Source organism: Erpetoichthys calabaricus, chromosome 8, assembly GCF_900747795.2.
Source record: "Erpetoichthys calabaricus chromosome 8, fErpCal1.3, whole genome shotgun sequence".
In the NCBI taxonomy this organism is placed as follows: Eukaryota; Metazoa; Chordata; class Cladistia; order Polypteriformes; family Polypteridae; genus Erpetoichthys; species Erpetoichthys calabaricus.
The window spans coordinates 15,898,201-15,918,268 of NC_041401.2; the positions used below are offsets into that span (position 1 = coordinate 15,898,201).

At 37.1% G+C, this 20,068-nt stretch overlaps 1 protein-coding gene across 2 annotated transcripts in view; it reads left to right on the forward strand.

Annotated features, from left to right (window-relative positions):
* Positions 1-20,068, forward strand: part of ola1 (Obg-like ATPase 1) — a 296,977-nt gene that overhangs the window by 205,257 nt on the left and 71,652 nt on the right. The gene's annotated exons all lie outside the window — the stretch shown is intronic.

Genomic DNA, 20,068 nt, shown 5'->3' on the forward strand with positions numbered 1-20,068 from the left:
CATGCAATCTGCACTTCAGAGCAGGTAATCCACCTGAAGCTAAGTATGCTTGGGTGTAGCCAGTTAAATGAAGACCATCTAGGAAGCTTGGGATGCTGCTGGAAGAGGATTTGATGAGCCCATCAGGAGGTGCTCACCCTGTGTGTGGTCTATATGGGGATCCCAGTGCAGTGATATAAAGCTGAGTTCCTGACTTTTTGTGGTCATTAAAGATCCCTAAAAAATCTTTCAGAAAGAGTAGGATGTTTCCCAATGTACTGACTAAATTGCCCAAAATGGCCTTGTCCAGTCTGGCCTCCTAATCACCGCATGTCTCTACTTGGCTAATTTCACACCTAATAGCTAGTTTGTTGGAGCATACTGGTGCAGGAATGTTGTTGCATCATTTAAGTGGATGCTGCACAAACATGGTGGCTGGAGTGGTTCTTCCATGTCTATGTAAAGCTCTTTTAAGAAGGTTAGAAAAGTGCTATATAGATGTAATTTTCAATCATTATTATTATAAGGGTTTATGGAAATAAGCCATTAGAAAATGGTGAGGAAAGCCATTGACATTCTCCCTTGCACAACAAAGATTGCAAAGGCTGGTCAGCAAAAAACTGTGGATTTGAAGAGATGCCACACTTACCCTGTGTTCCAGACCTTACACCTTATGACTATCACATGTTCCTCAAACTAAAGGGCCACTTCTGTGGGATACGCTATTTTGAACATTAGAACAATCTAGACCAGAACAGGCCAGTTCAGCCCAAAAAAGCTCACCAGTCCTATCTACTTAATTCTTCCAAAATAACACCAAGTCAGTTTTGAAGGTCTCAAAAGTCCTACTGTCTACCGCACTACTTGGTAACTTATTCTATGTGTGCATGATTCTCTGTGTGAAGAAAAACTTCCTAATGTTTGTGTGAAATTTACCCTTCACAAGTTTCCAGCTGTGTTCCCATGTTCTTTCTGAACTCATTTTAAAGTCACAGTCTCGATCCACTGGACTAATTCCCTTCATGATTTTAAACACTTCAATCAGGTCTCCTCTTAATCTCCTTTTGCTTAAACTGAAAAGGCTCAGCTCTTTTAATCTTTTCTCATAATTCATCCCCTGCTGTCCTGGAATCAACCTAGTTGCTCTTCTCTGGACTTTTTCTAGCACGCTTCTATGTCTTTTTTGTAGCCTGGAGACTGCACACAGTAATCCAGATGAGTTCTAATCAGTTTGTAATAAAGCTTCAGCATAACCTCCACTATGCCAATGATGAGGTTGCAAAAGTAAGACAAAACATTTTATTTGGGTGGCACTGAAAAGCCTTTTGAAAATTTAAGGGCATATATTAGAGTTGACTTGTTTGGTTTTATTTTGTTTTCTCTCATTAGGTTAGACTCTAAAACCCCTTGTTCAGTACACCATAAAAAGAAAGCTGGGAGTTTGGAAATTTCATCCATTACACCTTTTATTGAGGTAGTTCTTGCTGATAAATAAGCTAACTGTAAAGAAGAGATTTGATTTATTACCTTTTCACTGTCTTAATTCTGAATGGCACTTAAAAAATGCTAATAGAGAATGTATAATGTACAGGGTAAGCTTCCTTCAAAACAAAGCTTGCCCATACTATGCTTATGCGTAAATCAGCAAACATTACCTTTATGTGCTATTTTTCTTCACTGAACACCACTTCAAGGCACTTTACATGTACAGAGCTGTAGTACAGTCATTTTCTGCATAATTTTGTATGGGTCATAGATTGCACCGATGGGAAGGAATTGGCAACCTTGTGATTTATTGTCTAGATGTCTAGCAATACAGCCAGTGAGATGAGTAAGAGAAATATAGTATGCTAGTGTGAGTCCAAGGGCTGAATCTAATTTTTGTTTTTGTTTAAACTAGAAGTTCACTTGTAGATAATGTTAAACTAAGCTAAAGTGTTGCGGATTTGTTCAACCACATAATCAGATTACGTTTTTTAAATTTCAAGTATGAATAGATGCTTCCAGTTTCTTTTCAAAATGGCAGCTGTTCTACCAACACATAAAAGAACATTGTTGAAGTTTATTTACAACTGAAACAGTCAGCACATGTTTCTGCACATTTACGCTAGAATGTTAATTTGCACGGTAGAATAAAAACCTTTTTTTTTTCTTTCCATTTTCAAGTTTATTAGTAATATCATTCTTTTTTCAATTTTGACACATGTTAAGAGTAGTCTACTGTAAATGGCAGAACACAATCAACTTTTTTCACAAAGGCCATTGTTTCTAATTACATGTTACTCAGCTCTTCTAACATACAGTTTATCTACTGTATATTTAAACAGAAAATGCAACAAAAATGATGTGCTGTTTAGATGAGGCCATTTCTGGCTTTAGCAAACACAGTTCCATTCTGAAGCTTTATTTTAATGCTTTTTACGTGCAGGATGGCATTTTTGTTGTTGTTGTTATCCAATGCATACCTTCTTTACTATGGAGTTTGTAAAGATTCTTGTTGCAGTAAGTAGATGTGGGGAGGAGATCTGGTTTGTGAATGTTGCACCATTTATTTTTTCAGTGTTTTCATGGTGAAAAAGTCAATTCTTGTATCTTATATAGGTGAGTGATGTGGGCTACTTTTAGTAGTGCAACCTTCTTTATACATATCATATATACAGTATACACACGCACAATCTGTTTAAATATAAAAGTAATATATAACCAGCCATGGGTTTCTGTGCTCTCTGCAATTGTCATTTTTGGGCATCTGTCTTGTAATACGGGTCACTTTTATATATAGAAGAAGCATTCTTGAGTTCAAATTTATTTTAATAGCTAGCAGTTCATACATGAACACAACATACAATAGCAAATTTTCATTCCAATCAGCACATAAATTTAAGACTTAAAATTGTAGCAGCAAAACAATAATTCCACTGATTAGCCCTTTTCCTTTTTTTGTAAGTGAACTGTTTATACTGTTAAGTACCTCTGAAAAAGAAAAAAAGCCAAACAGCTCTGATTAGTCAAAGAGTAATTGGATAACTTCATTTCAGCTAGAGTATGAATTGCTTGATAACAGCTTGCACCTAAGTGTCGCGGTACTGTTCAGTTGAATGCATAACATACTGTTACTAGATCCTAATATGGGTGTACTTGTAATTTTCTCTTTTGTATAACATGCTGATGGCTTATATTGCCAACAGGGCATTTTATGCAGTGATTAATTTTTAGCTGTATCTATTGAATCACTAACTGTTCAGATCGTGAATGGTTTTTATTGTTAGGCACGCCATTTACTCTTTGTACTAAATTTTCTTTGTCATATTTTGAAACAGCAATCTCTGCTTTGCAAAGATCATGTCTTTTTCCTTTGTTGATCTTTTATGTTACTGCAAAGTAAAAACTAACATTAGTCTAAACTTAAATTTCTTTTAAGCATTGCAAGCCTCTGCAAGTGACAGATTGCAATTCAGTTTGCTGCTTGTTCTTCGTAAGGAGTTTTGTAGCCTGCTTATGATTTATTGTGCAGATTGAAATAGTTCTTTTTCCAAGATTAAGAGTGGAAAAAATGAGGTACGGTTATTATTTGAAGTGGTGTGCCGAGTCTGGAATAAACAAATTAATAGTATACAATTATGTATGTGATATTTAAATGAGGGCAATAATAACTTCTGGTTTGGAAGGAAACAAAAACCAGGGCTAACAAATTTGTTCATCAACTATTGGTTCTAGCTAAAATACTAAAATTACCAGACATTTCATACTTTAAAGTTAATGAGATCGGTAGATTTTTAAAAAGGATACAAGTAAAAGAAAAAACAAAACTTCAAGCCTTCATTTTAAATAAAATGCATTATTCTTAATATTCTAATCAGTGAGTTATTGCAGGGTTCTTTAGAATTATGAAAACATTTCCACTTAAGGGCAGCCCATTCATACGAGCACTGGTGAAAGTACAGCACATAACTTTTTCATATAAATGCTGATTCAAGTATGTATCAAAGGTAATAGTTTTCTGTTTCTGAAATCCAGTTGCCATTTTTGATTTGTCATGGAGGCAGTGTAGTCCAAGATTCTTAACATAGGAGAACCAAACAAGTTTTTTATGATTTTGAATTGATTGCTTATTAGGATTCTGCTAGCTTGAAACATCATAGTGTTTTCATTTTTCCCTTATTATTGTTAGTTACATTTTTCTTATTTGAAATCCAAAAATGTATAGCTTTATAAAATTTGCATGCCACTTTTTCTTTTACTGCAAAGTCCTTTTTTGAGTCCTCTGTGCAAGTGGCTACCCACTGAATGAAGAAATGGGAGGTTTTCCAACAACAACAACAATAACATTTATTTCAATAGCACATGTTCATACAAATTATGTAGGTCACACTGCTTTACAAGATGAAGAAAGAAAAAGTAAAAATATAAAAATAAGATTAGGCAATACTAAGTAACAAAGAATAAAGTAAGGTCCAATGGCGAGGACGATAGGAAAAAAAAAAAAAAAAAAACTCCAGAGGGCTGAAGAAAAAAAAAACAAAATCTGCAGGGGTTCTGAGGCCACGAGACCACCCAGCCCCCACTGGGCATTCTACCTAACATAAATGATCTAAATCAGTCCTCATGGTTTTCAGGCTTCACATGGAAGAATTAGATGATGATGATGATGTTGGATATCTGGCCTTCGATCCATCAATGTAAGGACATCATGGTGCTTTGATCAGGTGGTGGTGCAGATCGCCACCACTAAAAACCGGAAAAACAACAGCAGGGAAAGTAGGGGTTAGTACGGATTGCAGAGCCATGATAAAAATGATAAATGCATATACAGAATATCAGGGTTAAACTAAAATGAAGCTAAAAGAAAAAAATTTAAAGTAACGGGTTTTTAGCAGTTTTTAAAAATGCACCGCCGTATTAGCCTGGCGAATTTCTATCGGTCAGCTATTCCAGATTTTAGGTGCATAACAGCAGAAGGCCGCCTCACCACTTCTTTTAAGTGTAGCTCTTGGAATTATAAGCAGACACTCATTTCAAGATCTAAAGTTACGATTTGGAATGTAAGGCGTGAGACATTAAGAAATATAGGATGGAGTGAGATTATTTAAGGCTTTGTAAACCATAAGCAATATTTTGAAGTCAATTCTAAATGGCACAGGTAACCAGTGTAGTGACATCAAAACTGAGAGATGTGCTCAGATTTTCTTTTCCTAGTTAAGATTCTGGCAGCTGCATTCTGCACTAGTTGCAATCGATTGATGTCTTTTTTTATGTAGTCCTGAAAGGAGTGTGTTACAGTAATCTAGTCGACTAAAAACAAAAGCGTGAAGAAATTTTTCAGCATCTTGCAAAGTTATAAGGGATGTAATTTTTGCTATATTTCTTAAGTGAAAAAATGCTGTTCTAGTGATCTGTTTAATATGTGATTTATAATTTAGGTCCGAGTCAATAATTACCCTTTCATTCTTTACCTCTGTATTGACTTTTAAGCCTAATGGATCAAGTTTATTTCTAATAACCTCATTATTTCCATCCATCCATCCATTATCCAACCCGCTATATCCCAACCACAGGGTCACAGGGCCCTCATTATATCCGTTTTTGCCAATCACTAAGATTTCTGTTTTCTCCTTTTTTAGTTTGAGAAAATTACTACTCATCCACTCAGAAACACAAGTAAGACACTGGGTCAGTGAACCAAGAGAGTCGGGATCATCAGGTGCTATTGATAAATACAGCTGTGTGTCATCAGCATAGCCGTAGTAGCTCACTTTATGCCTTGAGATAATCTGACCTAATGGAAGCATGGAGATCGAAAAGAGCAGTCCTGCCTCTGAAAAATTGTCAAAGACAAAATGACCATTACCTATGTATTCTAATACATACATCTACATATGTGTTTGTTGTTGTGAGCTGAGGTGAGGTATGTAGTTTATATAAAACGGTCTTGGAGTACTTTGTGATATTTCAACTCCAGCTTAGTCTATTGACATTTTACTGTAAAAGTGTAGTGTCCTTAGCTTTAGCAATAGTTGTAATGTTAGCTATTGTGTTAGTATAGGCAGTGTTTCTCTAAGATTTTATAGAAATTCCAGAGAAACTGAAAACTCAAGGCAAAAAAATTTGCTATTTCGGTAACACTTTTAGCCAAAGTATCTTAAAAATTATAGTAATTGACATTTTACACTATAAAATGGGCATGTTAAATGCCAAAACCAGCATCACGTAGTGTGCCGATTCTGTGAACTGAACCAGGAGACTGTTTTTGCCTTGTGTAATTTTTTTTCTCCAATGAAACCACAGAAGAGGGGTTAGTTAATTAAGGTGTTTCTTTGCCTGTCCATGTAACTGCAAAGATGACACTGTAAATATCTGTGATGTTTTTAGCTCCTCTAGAACAATAAATATCTGTGATGTTTTTAGCCCCTCTAGAACAATGAGCTCATCTCTGTTCATAGCATTTTGGCTAAAAACTACAATGTTGTCACATGCATGTACTGTATGTTACAATGGTAGTTACGTGTGAAAACTAAAGATAGGTAATTGATAAGTATGTGGCACTATATCTTTCTTCTTCATGAAACAATGGCCAATGTTGTCTGCAGGCACTTTCTTATGCAGTAAAAAAGTGATAAGATGTTTCCGGCTATTTCTGGAGTCATTGCTTGATTTTATTACGCACTTTTAGGACTCTGCAGTCACTATAACAATAAAAAATAAGGAGAACAGTGCACAAAGGCTTTTTGGAAAGGGAAGTAATTGTGGATTATGTTGATGATTTCACTGTAAGTTGTTTTACAATTATTTCTTCACAGCTCTCCATATTCACTTGTTTATTATCCATTGTAGTTTTCCTTAATTGACCTGGTTGTATGAGTGGTCTCTTTATTTTCAAAGATACTGTAAATTGTTGGTTTTACCATGCTCAGTTTTCATGCTATACCTATAATAATGTTTTAGTAATGTTATCCAGATACAGCATGCTAGCAATCATTTTTGCATGGTACTGTTGATGGCAGTTTAGAATCCACCTACCGATGATTCTCGCGTATAAGTCGAAAAATTTATGCCTTAAAATTCATTCAAAAAAGCAGAATCGACTTATCCGCGGGGCAACACAATTGTCCATAGAATTTGGGTAATGACATTGTACACTCAACGCTTCACGGTGTTAAGTCACCGGTCATCTGCCGTTTCCCATGGTCTTTGAAATAATTACAAGCCAGCAATACTATTGCTAATTAGCTAGTTTTTTTCTAATTTCATTAAATAATTCTTTAAACTGTGAAATACTTGAATTTTAGCATTAGTTTTTGCAGGTTTTGGATAACAAACATACCATTAGCTGCCACATGCAACCAGATTTGGAATCAAAAGAACCAAGGCAACGCACGCTATCAATGCGATGCAAGCGCAGCCCGCGATTCAAAAAATTTCTCTGCCTACCTGTTTGTCTCGTCTGACAGTAGCTGAAAAGCAGCATCAGGAGAGAGCAGCCTGAAGTAGTCCAGCAGCGGGTGATCTGTCGTGTCCAACAGCAAACCATGCTGTCTTGTGAAGTCCGGTAGCCAGTTCGGCTCCCACGGATCAATGTCTGGGTATTCCTCCCACGTGAACCTTGCCGTAGCTGCATCGGCTGCGCGAATGCGTTCAGCTGGCGTGGCATCGGCTGGTGTCTAATCAGCTGATGCCGGCTTCTCACTCTCTTGCTCGAGTCCTGATCACTGTCAACAAAATCTGATTCTGAAAAATCAGAGTCTGACTCAGCGATAATGTGCAAAACATCGTCTGCCGAGTGTTTTCTTTTCTGCACTCTCTTCGCTCCTTTGTGACATATTGACGCCATCTTGCCTTTGTTTATATTTTGCTATCAATGCGATGCAAGTGCACCCCATGATTCAAAAAATTTCTCTGCCTACCTGTTTGTCTTGTCTGACAGTAGCTGAAAAGCAGCATCAGGAGAGAGCAGCCTGAAGTAGTCCAGCAGCGGGTGATCTGTCATGTCCAACTGCAAGCCATGCTGTCTTGTGAAGTCCCGTAGCCAGTTCGGCTCCCACGGATCAATGTCTGGGTATTCCTCCCACGCGAACGTTTCCATAGCTGCATCGGCTGCGCGAATGCATTCAGCTGGCGCGGCATCAGCTGATCGCACACCAGCTGATGCCGGCTTCTCACTCTCTTACTCGATTCCTGATCACTATCAATAAAATTCAATTCTGAAAAATCAGAGTCCGACTCAGCGATAATGTGCAAAACATCGTCTGCCGAGTGTTTTCTTTTGTGACATATTGACGCCATCTTGACTTTGTTTACATTTCGCAACTCACACACGCGCAAGGATTAGTTGCCGAGTCAACGAGTCTAGCATTTCTCCAAGCACAGAGGGAATGCCTGTGACGTGACAGTGAGTTTTGTCGCCATTAACAGCTGATTGTCGCCCTCTATCTCTGATAGCTGTCAAGTTTTACCCTCGACTTATACGTGGGTCATAACAAATTTCGTAATTTTCGGCTTAAACAATACACTCAACTTATCTGCGAGATCGACTAATACGTGAGTATCTACGGTATTTTCATAATGTACCTTGTATGTGGGGCGGGACGGTGGTGCAGTGGTAGCGCTGCTGCCTCGCAGTAAGGAGACCTGGGTTTGCTTCCCGGGTCCTTCCTGTGTGGAGTTTGCATGTTCTCAACGTGTCTGTGTGGGTTTCCTCTGGTTTCCTCCAACAGTCCAAAGACATGCAGGTTAGGTTCATTGGTGATCGTAAATTGTCCCTAGTGCGTGCTTGGTGTGGGTGTGTGTGTCCTGTGGTGGGCTGGCGCCCTGCCCGGGGTTTGTTCCTGCCTTGCGCCCTGTGTTGGCTGGGATTGGCTCCAGAAGACCCCCCATGACCATGTGTTAGGATATAGCGAGATGGAAAATGACTGAATGACTGACCGACATTATATATGTTCAGTAGTACTAGTAGCCAGTAGTATTATTGTCACATCACAAGTATAGTGAAATTGTTAATTGCATTGCAAAGTCTAATGAGTATTGCTTCAGCAATGAAAATAGGACAGTCTAAATGAATGGAAAATTTTAAAGTACATTGTAACTATGACAGTTGTTAGTGCATTTTATTTTGTTAAACATTTTAGTCTTCCCTGTGTAAGGCATCAAATAGTTGTACATTATTTTGGATTATACTTTATTCAGAAGGTTTTGACATGGCATTAAAACAAGTGATTCTCAAGTATACTTAAATCTATCTATTTGCCTATCATGTGATTAAGCAACTAGTCCTCAGTGCCTCATCAGTACGATCTCAGTTATGATTTTCAGTGACACTTAGGATTGCCATTAGAAAAATGTTTAAAGAAAAAAAGTTAATCTAAGTTTACAAACCATTTAGCCTTATGCTGGAGCTTGCAGTTTGTCCTCTTTTCCTGCTTTTTTGTGTTGTAGTCTAAAGCTGTGCACCTAGTAGCCCTGTTTTAATGGTTGTTGGTCTATTAATATAATATGCCAACTTGTTGCTTTACTGGCAAACATGAGGAACTCTATCACCAAAATTCTATCACCTACAACTTCTACATAAGGTACCAGTTCAGAATGTGTTGACTTCTAAAATAATTTCTCAGGTGGTGCTATATTTGTGTGACAAGGTGTTAATTTTTTACAGAAGAAATAAAAGTTTCTAAAGTTTTGTTCTGCAGCAATTCCTAAACATATAATGTACTTTATCCAACCATTTTTAAAGACAGAAGTTATTTCACTATCAAAGACGCACAAAGAGTTGGATACATTTTTTGGTATTGAAAATGGAATAAAAGAATAAGGATAATAAAGACCGTTGACCGATTATAGATTTCTATTTAATGTTGGTCGATTGGTCATTTTGCACTCTGGGTGCCATTTAACCACAAAATACAGTAGCAGTATGTAATAGCATTTTGTTCTGCAAATGTCTTGTGTTGCAGTAGTAAGGGGAAAAATTATAATACAGTTAATTTAATTAGCCATTTAAAAGGGCACCACCCAGACAAATACACTGCCTACCTCAGAACGAAAATGGGGAAAAATGTCATCTGAACAGCAACCTGCAGTTCAGCTGAGCTGTTATTTATGAAAATTAAGATATTCAGACAAAACAGCCATAAAATCCATTACTCTGTTAATCTGTATACCATGTTTCTATGTGTACAGGGACAGGATAGTGTTTGACACTTGACTAGTTTCTTCTTGAAACTAAACTTAAGTGCCAATGGTTATAATGTCAAATTGAAAAAATAAATTTAATTTTAGCACTCTATGGTTATGTAAGTCAAACGTTTATAAAGATACATGATTACATTTCACTTACAAGCAAAACAGAGAAAAAAATAACGGGCGATAATTAAATATTAGTGTGAGCATCTAAATTAGAAGCTGCGATAAAGAAACCAATTGATTATTCTTAATTGCCCAGAGTTTGTATTGGCGTGTCATACTCAACATATTTGAATTGTCTTGTTTTCTGAATTTGTCATCAATTCCTGTGACCTTTCTCTAATGTTGCTGGGATAGGTCCAGACACCTCATGGCCCTGGATTGCATTAAGTGGGTTTAAGAATATTATGTCATCATCTCTGTAAAGCATTTCATTAAGCTATCATCTTCATTATTTTCATCGAAAAGAATGCTCTATACAAATGTACGCATGTGTCATTGTACCTGATGTAGGTCAATAAAATCTGGGAAAAAGTATATAATTATGTTTATTTCTTTTTATATTTTTCAGTGTTTCTCTGTTGGCTTCAAAATTATTGTGTTATATTCTTCCTCAGATGTATTTCTGTTTAGTCTCCTGGGCTTATAAAGTGAACCTTCACTTTTTAAGTATAAAGTAAATTTGAAATATTCTGTTGTAATTTGACTAGTATCTGTTTTTGTACCCACACAATGTATATATATATATATATATATATATATATATATATATACAGTGCATCCAGAAAGTATTCACAGCACATCACTTTTTCCACATTGTTATGTTACAGCCTTATTCCAAAATGGATTAAATTCATTTTTTTCCTCAGAATTCTACACACAACATCCCATAATGACAACGTGAAAAAAGTTTACTTGAGATTTTTGCAAATTTCTTAAAAATAAAAAAACTGAGAAATCCCATGTCCATAAATATTCACAGCCTTTGCTCAATACTTTGTCGATGCACATTTGGCAGCAATTCCAGCCTCAAGTCTTGTTGAATATGATGCCACAAGCTTGGCACACCTATCCTTGGCCAGTTTCTCCCATTCCTCTTTGCAGCACCTCTCAGGCTCTATCAGGTTGGATGGGAAGCGTCGGTGCACAGCCATTTTAAGATCTCTCCAGAGATGTTCAATCGGATTCAAGTCCGGGCTCTGGCTGGGCCACTCAAGGACATTCACAGAGTTGTCCTGAAGCCACTCCTTTGATATCTTGGCTGTGTGCTTAGGGTCGTTGTCCTGCTGAAAGATGAACCGTCGCCCCAGTCTGAGGTCAAGAGCGCTCTGGAGCAGGTTTTCATCCAGGATGTCTCTGCACATTGCTGCAGTCATCTTTCCCATTATTCTGACTTGTCTCCCAGTTCCTGCCGCTGAAAAACATCCCCACAGTATGATGTTGCCACCACAATGCTTCACTGTAGGGATGGTGCCAGGTTTCCTCCAAACGTGACGCCTGGCATTCACACCAAAGAGTTCAATTTTTGTCTTATCAGACCAGAGAATTTTCTTTCTCATGGTCTGAGAGTCCTTCAGGTGCCTTTTGGCAAACTCCAGGCGGGCTGCCATGTGCCTTTTACTAAGGAGTGGCTTCCGTCTGGCCACTCTACCATACAGGGCTGATTGGTGGATTGCTGCAGAGATGGTTGTCCTTCTGAAAGGTTCTCCTCTCTCCACATAAGACCTCTAGAGCTCTGACACAGTGACCATCGGGTTCTTGGTCACCTCCCTGACTAAGGCCCTTGTCCCCCGATCACTCAGTTTAGATGGCCGGCCAGTTCTAGGAAGATTCCTGGTGGTTTCGAACTTCTTCCACTTATGGATGATGGTGGCCATTGTGCTCATTGGGACCTTCAAAGCAGCAGAAGTTTTTCTGTAACCTTCCCCAGATTTGTGCCTTGAGACAATCCTGTCTTGGAGGTCTACAGACAATTCCTTTGACTTCGTGTTGGTTTGTGCTCTGACATGAACTGTAAACTGTGGGACCTTATATAGACAGGTGTGTGCCTTTCCAAATCATGTCCAGACAACTGAATTTACCACAGGTGGACTCCAATGAAGCTGCAGAAACATCTCAAGGATGATCAGGGGAAACAGGATGCACCTGAGCTCAATTTCGAGCTTCACGGCAAAGGCTGTGAATACTTATGCACATGTGCTTTCTCAATTTTTTTATTTTTAATAAATTTGCAAAAACCTCAAACTTTTTTCACATTGTCATTATGGGGTGTTGTGTGTAGAATTCTGAGGAAAAAAAAGAATTTAATCCATTTTGGAATAAGGCTGTAACATAATAAAATGTGGAAAAAGTGATGCGCTGTGAATACTTTCCTGATTCACTGTGTATATATATATATATATATATATATATATATATATATATATATAGGGCGGCACGGTGGCGCAGTGGGTAGCGCTGCTGCCTCGCAGTTGGGAGATCTGGGGACCCGGGTTCACTTCCCGGGTCCGCCCTGCGTGGAGTTTGCATGTTCTCCCCGTGTCTGCGTGGGTTTCCTCCCACAGTCCAAAGATATGCAGGTTAGGTGGATTGGCGATTCTACATTGGCCTTAGTGTGTGCTTGGTGTGTGGGTGTGTTTGTGTGTGTCCTGCGGTGGGTTGGCACCCTGCCCGGGATTGGTTCCCTGCCTTGTGCCCTGTGTTGGCTGGGATTGGCTCCAGCAGACCCCCGTGACCCTGTGTTCGGATTCAGCGGGTTGGACAATGGATGGATGGATGATATATATATATATATATATATATATATATATATATATATATATATATATATATACAGTATATACAGTCTTTTAAGGTAATTGGCATAGTAATATTTTGTTAGAAATGTTAAAGGCTGCTGTTTTTTTTCCTGGAAAAAGTTCTCTGTGCTCTCGTAGTCTGGACTTTTTTGGTTGTGTACAGATGTCAAAGCATTAGTATCATTAGTCCAGTACCCACAGGTATAAGTTACTGAATCTGCCCGGTGCCTCAAACCTTCAGTCCCGCTGCTGACCCAACAATGGACTTGCAGCATCTTTCTTTTTTTAATTTAAACTGGTGCTCAACCAATTATATCTGGGTGTGTACAAGGGACAAGGCTGACAGTTTCTTTCGGCACACTGAATATATGATTGCATGTAGTAAAATTCCACGCCTCCTTCTGGGCACAGGTGGTCAAAATGAGAGCCAATCCTACTGAGGAGAACTTGCGTGTAGCTGATGAACTGAGGACGAATAAAGGCATACTTACTCAACAGACAAATAGAATGAAAAGAGTCATGGGGCTTTTTGATTGCACAATTAATGACAGCCAGATGTTATAACTTTCTGTAAAAATTGATATATTTGCATAAAATCACAATCCTTTATATTGTAATATTTGGTTAATTTCTGCTTAGGCTTCTCTCTTTTATTATCTTTGGAAAATGCCTCCCTTCCATGTGATAATTAAAGAGTAATCAACAAACACCACAATTTGAAGTGAATACCTTAAGAGGGATACCCCATCTACTTTTTAATTTATACTCTTAAAAACATTTTGAGAAAGAAGGAAACACTATCTGTGGATAATTTTAATGCTGTATTTTCAAGCATTTTTAAGTAAAACTTTTAGCAATTTAGACCAAAAATTGTAGTTACAGTGGTGATCTTTTTACATGAATAGCTGCCACCTGGAAACTCTGACACTTCAAGAACAATGCTTTGAAACAGGAGTGCTGACAGTATCAGTACTTGCAAAACAATATAAAAGCACTGTCTTGTTACGGTTGAAGACAATTTAGTCACTACTGGGGCATCTTTCCTCCACAACACACCTCATGGAATGTTTCTGTAGAAATGCCTAGGAACAAAGTGACTGTAAGATCTCCCACTGTGAGGCAGGCAGGATCAGACGCCAAAGGTTTGGCAGATTTGTGCCTCCTGCAGCAAAGAAATCTGTAACAGAACTATCCATGATAATTAGAATGGATGCTTTTCTGCAAGTCTTGGACGTACACTGTGAAAGGGGACTTGGGAAGCAAAGATGAAATTAATGCACATAAATTACTTGGATCTACTTATGGTATATGAAGACTCATGGGACTTTTGGCAGGCAGTTAGAGGTAAAATCAGAATTCAAAAGGACAGCAAGCAACAAAGCAGTGTGATAACTGAACCACAAAGGAGGCATAAACTTAAGGTATTTATACTTACTTGAACTACACATATGGACATAGTGGCTAAGGCAAAACATTTGCCCAACAGTCTTTAAGGTCTCTGGAGTGAAAAATAAGCAGAAAGATACATTAAACAGAAATCCACTTGCACACAACCATACACTGCTTTGGAACATTTTCACATGTTGGTTACATTGCAAATTGACCTTGTTAACTGCAAAACATTTACATTTTAGTTAAAACACATGGTGAATAAGTATACATAGTAAATACTTTATTCAGAATATGTGAATGAGGCTGTACCCATTCAAATGAGTAAAGTTTTAAAACTTACCCTATTCAGAATAAAACAGTTATGAGCTGTCTATATGTTGCCACGCTGTCACATTACTATTATTATTATTATTTCCATTTTACATGAAGAAGTTGTGTCATGATTGTGTTTCTTATACAGTTAGAGTCACTGGTGTGCAAAAATAGTGTAGCCAGTAGAGGCTCACGTAGGGAGCTTAACTTTGAAATTGTATTCTAACTCAATGGAATTTTTAATATGCTTGAAGGAAGGAGAGGTGTGATCTTGGAGTATTTAGGCACCAGAACCTCTAAATCATGTTGCATATATTGCTACGAGGTACTTTCCGAGTACAATTATGTAACACAACTGTTCCTGAGGAATATCCACTTTAACAGAAATCAAGACTGCTTGGTCACTTTTCATTTTGATAACTGGATCAAAATGGTAGGGATACTAGGTGCCACTGCATGACTTCAAGAAATATAAAACATGAAAAATGATTAGTCCAATTAATTAAAAGCAGTATGAACAATAGCAGCTACTCTGAAAAGAGTACGCTTTGCTAATGTAACATTTATTCAGTCTTGACTTAAATGCGGACTAATGAGACCTAGCTAAATATTGTAGATTAAGTATTCCAGAACTTCAGGACCCTGTAGCCTCTGACAACTGCAGTAGGTTTATTTATTCTCCACAGGCCAACATTTTGAAATTAGTGTACAATATGGAGTATAGACAGTGATACGTTCTGAACTGTACAAACGACCTAAGCCATTTATGACGTTCCAATTTAAAGAAATATAAACAAAATAACTCTCCCCTAGCACTGAATCCTTAGAAACATCATATCTAACAGGAGGCTTCTGAGGACAGCTTAATGTGCTTTAAGCGAATTTTGTAAATATAAAGTAAACCAGTCAAAAAGTGTGCTCGACAGGGCAGCAAAATCTTTAAGCCTGTGCAGCAGAATGCTGCTGCTGTCAGTTAAAACAATAATACTATTTTTCATCCTAATATTATTTCTTAAAGTATAGTGTCCTTTTGGCTGAAGTCTAGGACAGTGATGTATGAGTTAGTGCATTTCTTTCCTCACCCTGCACTCACAATTGTCCTTGAGTGAGTCTTTTAAAATAGCAATTTTACTGTTGAAACATGGAAGCGAGCATAGTGTTCGTATTTGACTTGTACTTTAAGTCTGAAGAATTAATCAACAAAGTACTATATACATATATTGATACAAACATTTTGTGCATCATCAACCTAATGGCATGTTTCCCTCTATAAAGCAGGGTGTGGTTGTTTTCTGCTCCATTTATTGACATTTTCAGTGCAGAAGTTGTTTTTTTTTTTTGTTTAAAGTTGTTGTTACGTGTCCATTTATTGGAAGCTTTCTGTGTTTCAAGAGAAACTTCTTTATACCATGGTAATGTATGTAAACATTATCTACATTTGTCAATTATACATTAAACAGCTTGTGATTGATACAGGACACACAAGACATCCGCAAATTAGTTTGACCATTTTCTAACCTTCAGCTGTCAAAAAGCACTCTGTTTTTAAATATAGCAATGTTGTACCTATGCTAAATTAACGCTAAAGGTAGGCTGCATTATCTTGCCGCATCATTTTTGAAAGGGCATGAGTCAGAGTGCATACTTAAGTGATATCTGGTCATTTTACCCTTATGTCTCTGGTTGGCAGTTTAGAATTATGGCCCTGACTGCACTTTAAATACGCGATAATAGCATGCGTTTCTAATAAGGGCCAGCACCATTTTGTTATGTTTGTGTGAATAGTTGTCATTCATATGTGACAACCAAATGCACCTTCATCTGCTCTTTGGATGGCCTTAAAACCCATACCCTGGAATCAGCAACACAATTTACACAGCAGCTAATTTCAGTGTCCTAAGTGGTTCATTATCTAATCACCATCAGGACCAAAGCAACAAAGCAGATTGATTTTGAGAAGAGAGACTGATTTCAGCCAATTTTAAAAGTTCATGCTCTTTAGATGTTGACTGTTAAGCTTGACAACTTGCAACTGTTTTTTGGGCAAAGTAGTTTATATTTTTTCATGTTGGTATTAATGACATTATGCAATTCAAGTAATGTATTGGTTTATTTCTTCTTACATAGCAGAATTATTGTGATTGGGTAAATACAAATACAGAAGAAAGCAATGACTGTTGGCACTTTTATTTGTGATTATGCCAATCTGATAGACTTTGAATTTAGACCATATTTGCAGAGTACAGCCTTCCCTTTCCAAGCAAAATTGTCAGAGTTTCTAAGTGAACATTTTTTGCATTTTTTTATTTGTTATGAGAGATAGCTTAACTAGGTTTGAGTTTAATACTTACTTGTAAACAAATGGATAGGGAAAGTGGTTCTGGGCTCATTTGTTTCTTCCTCCTAATGTAACATTATGTTCAAAGCTGACTGACTTCGATTGCTGAAGATCTTTTGAAGAAATAACAGGCATCTGAGCAAAATCAAGCCTGTACAATAACGATTATATGTGTAGACTTGATAGGTCAAATGCATCAAATGATAATTAAGTAGGTAGAAGAGGGTATACTTTTTGTATTTCAGTGGTCTTATATCTTTATAAGAACTAGGCCATCTATTTTCATCCAGTTGTCTGTTTCCAGCCCTACTGAATACAATCAACACTCATCTGTCCTTTTCTATCCCATTTATCTAGTTCATGGTCATAGGGTCCTGCTGAACTTCTCACCGTCATTTGACACAAGGCAGAAACCAACTGTAGATGGGGCAGTAATCTGTGACTGTTAATCCAGCTATGGCTAATAAAATAAAACAGTTGGAAAGTGTAAAACATCCATCCATCCATGGGTTATACTGCTGCATGTGGGAAGGTTGCGTAAATTCTGCTCAGACAATAACTAAGCCAGAATGTGAAGGTACATGTGCCAACCACTGTGCAAACACATCGCCCAAGAGTGAAAAAATGGATTAGAATTTTAAGAGCTAATGGTAATCTTGCCACATTTTTGAAGGTGGCATTTTGCCATAAAAAGAACATAATGCTCACTTTTACTATATTTTAAATTTAGACAAAGAATGCTTCATTTGTTTTGGTTTAATTTTTAAATTGAACTAACAGAAATAAGTATATTTAAAAAAAACAAAGAACAAGTTTCTTTGGCAGTGGGGCCAATAGCAAGGTAACATGTAGTTCTTAATGTAAAACACTAATCCTCTATACACTTATATAGATTCTAGGGGGCTTGCCCCCTGCTCGCTTTGCGCGCCAGCCTCTTTGCGTCTTTGTTGCTCGTGTTGTGAAGAGGGGGCCTGAATGAACCCCAAGGAGACGCGGCCGCACCTCTGAAACCCCATTTTAAATGATACAATGGGAAACAAATACAGGATTTTTTTTAAACCTCCTCTTTGCTCGATTAGCTGCTGGCTTGCTGCTGCTGCCATGCCTTGTGATCTGCATCTTGCACGGCGCTTCAAACATTTAAAAGCCTGTACAGCAGCTGTCCTACTCTTTTTCTTTTATTTCTGGCCCTGGGCGTGCTTAAATCTCTTGGCACAAAGTCTCTTCTCGCGGGACGTGAGTTCTTGATATTTTAGTTTATAATAATTTAAAAACGGAATAAGAATCGGAAAATCTAACAACATCACATTAAAGTTTGATAAATTCTGAAGAGAATGATACCAAACATATATATGTAGGTTTTAAAATAAGCCTGATTTAAAGTGTGACATAAAATTGTTGCACTTTTAGGCTTAGGATTTTATATATAGAGAGTAGATGTAATAAGGTAACATATTCAAGTGAGATGAATTATTGAAAATAAGGCATTCATAGAGGAATAGTACTGGTAAATTTTTAAATATATAATCACTTTTCAGACTGTAGTACTTAATACAATTAGTCTCTAGGACAGACTTATAAATCAAAGGAAACTACTGAATACATCTGCTTAATAATACATAAATATGATCTGTATTTTTTTATTTATTAAGAACCGTTACTGTTCTGTAGTTGTTGTAAAATGCACACCAGGAAAAGGGTATGGCAGGTAATATAGCATGTGCAAGCCATTTCACTTTTGTTGTTTGCTTCTGAAAGTTCTATAAAGTTAATGAACTGAAATATTAAAGCAGAACATTAGATAAATCCGTTAAATTGTGATAAACACTCCCTCACCTTATCTAGAAAGTTTTCTTTTTGTGGGGACCATAAAATAATTCAGAGATGATAATGCATGAATGTCATAGATTTATACTATTGATGGATACTGTATTATTAAAATATAGAAGGAAGCCATTTGTATTCTGTATTAACTCTCAAAAAATTTACAGTGGAATACAGAGAAAAGAAACTTTTCGGGCATTGTAGCTAAGGTCCATTATTCTATTTAAGGTCATTTTTGATAATCAATCCGTCAAGTATGAAGTCTTGAAAAATGAAGAAAAGATGCCTTTAGGTATACGACTGTTCTAGATTTAAAATTGTTGTATCAAATCACAACTCACCCCCCACATATAAAGCAGCTTTTCGGTGGGTGTGGATTGAAGTTGTGATTATCCATTCAAAAGTTATTGCCACAGAAGTTTTCATGGTCTATTTATAACAATCCTGTATAACAGTAATTTACAAACGAAAAGACTGCGGGCTGAAATTTACAAGCTGTTAACGTGACAACCAAGTTGCTGTTGTGACTTACCAGAGCTTTGCCTTGTTATCTTTGCTCTCCCAATGTTGATGACCTTTATTGAATGTCAAGTGGCGGTCTTAACAGTTCAATTTGGCTTGTCCAAAAAAAAATCTTGCCATTGGTATATAGACTGACTATTAGAAAAAGCAAATGGAGACATGGGCAAAACTAGCGAGTCATTGTTTTAAATAGATGCCCTGAAAGCAATTCAGGGAAGCAAGCAAATGGATGCACTGTCCTTCATATGCTTTCTTCGAAGACCTTTAAGCAGTAATTAAAAAATATAAAGAAGTGTGAATGGTGCTAAGGGATAACAGGATTGTTTCAGCAGAACGAACATGGTAAAATGGATTTAAAATGGATTTTCTTAATTTGATTCTACTAATTGCTTCTGAATTTATAGTGCAGACACTTATTTTCTTACACAACTTGTCATTGTTATTGGGTTTTTTTTTTGAGGTACTTTTTCTTTGTTTATATTTAACAATCAAAACTTGTTTATCTTATTAGCCAGCTTTTCCTACTTTTTACTAACAGTCAAAAGAGACTTAAAAAACCTTAGTATACTGTATATTGAACTATAAAAAGTTTAAAGCACGGGTATTGTGTTGCAGTTAGTTATTGAGTCCTGCTTGTCAAATTGCTTTGACAACATGTAAAAACATAGTAAATTATTGAATGTGTCATTTCTAAGTACATATCATATTTAAAAGGACAAGAAAAGTTTCA